The sequence below is a fragment of the Pan paniscus genome, chromosome 22 (assembly GCF_029289425.2).
Source record: "Pan paniscus chromosome 22, NHGRI_mPanPan1-v2.0_pri, whole genome shotgun sequence".
Lineage (NCBI taxonomy): Eukaryota > Metazoa > Chordata > Mammalia > Primates > Hominidae > Pan > Pan paniscus.
The window spans coordinates 42102998-42106039 of NC_073271.2; positions in this window are offsets into that span (position 1 = coordinate 42102998).

A 3042-nucleotide genomic window follows, 5' to 3' on the forward strand; every position below is an offset into this window, starting at 1 on the left:
TCCCTGTGGTTATCTTCCCCACAAAGTAAAATCCTGCCGTGTGCCCCAAAGGAGCAGTCACAGGAGGTTGGGGGCGTGTGCGTGCGTGCTCACTCCCAACCCCCATCACCACCAGTCCCAGGCCAGAACCAGGGCTGCCCTTGGCTACAGCTGTCCATCCATGCCCCTTATCTGCGTCTGCGTCGGTGACATGGAGACCATGCTGCACCTGTGGACAGAGAGGAGCTGAGAAGGCAACACCCTGGGCTTTGGGGTCGGGAGCAGATCAGGCCTCAGTGGGCTGGGGCCAGCCACATCCACCGAGGTCAACCACAGAGGCCGGCCACAGGTTCTAGGCTTGGTACTGAAATACCCCTGGGAGCTCGGAAGGGGAGTTGACATCCTGCAGGGCCCATAGGAAGAAGTCCTGGGAGGCTCCACCTTTGGGGCAGAGCAAGAAGAGGGCGGAGGGCAGAGGCAGCGAGGGCTCATCCTCAAAAGAAAGAAGTTCGTGGCCCCTGAATCCCAGAATCCGGGGTGCACGGCTGTTCTGGGGGCCGCTGGGGGACTAAGAGGATCGGCCGAGGGCTGGGCTGGAGGAGGGCAGCAGGGATGGGCGGCGAGGGTGAGGGTGGGGCTTCCTGAAAGCCTTCACCTGCGGGGACCCCGGCGAGCCCCTCAGGTGCCACAGGCAGGGACACGCCTCGCTCGACGCGTCACACCATGCGGCCACCAGAGCTGCGGGAAAATGCTGGGGACCCTGCATTTCCGTTTCAGGTGGAGAACAAGCGCCCCTCACAGAACTGCAGGTAGAGACTGGCCCGGGACAGACGCAGTGAGGCGGTGGGCGGGGCCCAGGGCAGACGCAGTGAGGCGGTGGGCGGGGCCCGGGGCAGAGGCAGCGAGCGGTGGGCGGGGCCCGGGGCAGACGCAGTGAGGCGGTGGGCGGGGCCCGGGGCAGACGCAGTGAGGCGGTGGGCGGGGCCCGGGGCAGAGGCAGCGAGCGGTGGGCGGGGCCCGGGGCAGACGCAGTGAGGTGGTGGGCGGGGCCCGGGGCAGACGCAGTGAGGCGGTGGGCGGGGCCCGGGGCAGAGGCAGCGAGCGGTGGGCGGGGCCCGGGGCAGACGCAGTGAGGCGGTGGGCGGGGCCCGGGGCAGAGGCAGCGAGCGGTGGGCGGGGCCCGGGGCAGATGCAGTGAGGCGGTGGGCGGGGCCCGGGGCAGAGGCAGCGAGTGGTGGGCGGGGCCCGGGGCAGATGCAGTGAGGCGGTGGGAGGGGCCAGGGGGCAGTTGCAGTAGGTGGTGGGCGGGGCCCGGGGCAGAGGCAGTGAGGCGGTGGGCAGGGCCCGGGGCAGACGCAGTGAGGCGGTGGGCGGGGCCCGGGGCAGACGCAGTGAGGCGGTGGGCGGGGCCCGAGGAAGACGCAGTGAGGCGGTGGGCGGGGCCCAGGGCAGAGGCAGCGGGCGGTGGGCGGTGGGCGGGGCCCGGGGCAGACGCAGTGAGGCGGTGGGAGGGGCCCGGGGCAGACGCAGTGAGGCGGTGGGAGGGGCCCGGGGCAGACGCAGTGAGGTGGTGGGTGGGGCCCGGGGCAGTCGCAGTAGGTGGTGGGCGGGGCCCTGGGCAGAGGCAGCGGGCGGTGGGCGGGGCCCGGGGCAGACGCAGTAAGGCAGTTGCCCAGCCTCTCTTGGCTGCCTTATGGGATTCGCACTGCAGCTGCGGCCCTGGCGCGACAGGGGCTGGACTTGGCTAGCGGGACGGTCCCTCACGGCGCTGAGGCCCACACTCTGCCTGTAGCCTCCCCGTGCCCAGGCTACCCTGCAAGGTCCTCGGAGAGGCTTCCTCCAGCCCCAGCCCCCACACAGCTCCGGCCCAGGCCCGCTCTTCCCCATCCTAGTTGCATTGCGCTGTATACGGCCAGGTGACCCCGAGCCGGCCGTGAGCCCTCGTCCCGGCTTCCTCCCCTGTAAGCTGGGTGAAAGACTCCATGGCACCCACCTGAGAGGGTTGTGGTGAGGCCCAGGCCCCTCGTGCCCACACGGCCGGCGGCCCATGCCTGGCAGGGGCTGGGAGGAGGCTGGGGCGACCAGAGGGGAGCGGCCTGTCCTGGAGGAGGCCCAGGGACCCTGGTGAGAGGGTCTCTCCTAAGTGCTCTCTATGGGACCCCCTTCCTCTGCGCCCGTCCTTCACAGACCTCTCCGGGTCACTCCTGGGCTGCACACTGGGTTCAGGGGGGCCTTGAGGTGGGGCACCTGTTCCCAGGTCCCGGCGGGGTTTCTCCTGAACCTCAACCCAACCTCACCTACGGGCATTCCCATCCCCCAACGCCTGGGTCACCAGGATTCCAGGCAGGAGGGGCTGTCCAAGGCCCGGGTTGCCATGCAGAACCCCCAGCCGCCACGCAGACCCCCACGGGGCCCAGGGAAGCTCCTGGTCTCACACTGCACCTCACACTTCCTGTGGGGGCAGACTCCAAGGTCCCGGCCTCTCATCTTGTAGAAACTGAGGCACAGGAGGGACACACACTCCCACGGCCAGTCACTGTGGCCCCCACACCTCCCACTGGACTGACACCTGGCCAGGCTCCGGACACCCGTGGCTCAGCCTCAGCCCCTGGGGCCCCTGCTCCATGGCCCCCAGGCCCCAGCTCCCATGTGCACGTCCTGCCTCAGGCCTGGAGGCCCCTCGGCCCCAAATAATCAGACAATTCAACAGCAAAACTACCTTTTTCAGGCTGGCAGGACTCTGGGCAACCCCCTGCAACAGCCCCCTGCCCTATCACAGCCACCCTTGCCTCCCAGGCGCGGAGACCCCACCATCAGGTCCCAGCCTTGGTTCATCCCCAAGCACCCTGTGTGTCGGGATGGCGATGCTGGCTGAGCCCCTGCATCCCCACTGGAATCCCTTGGGGGCTCTCTGGCCACCCACATCTCTCCCTCTCCTTCCCACTCCTCCCAGGAGCTGGGGCTCCGACACCCTGGGCTTCAGGGTCAGGAGCAAATCAGGCCTGGATGGGCTGGGGCAGGCCAGATCCAACTAGGTCAACCCAAGAGGACCAGCCCAAGGCT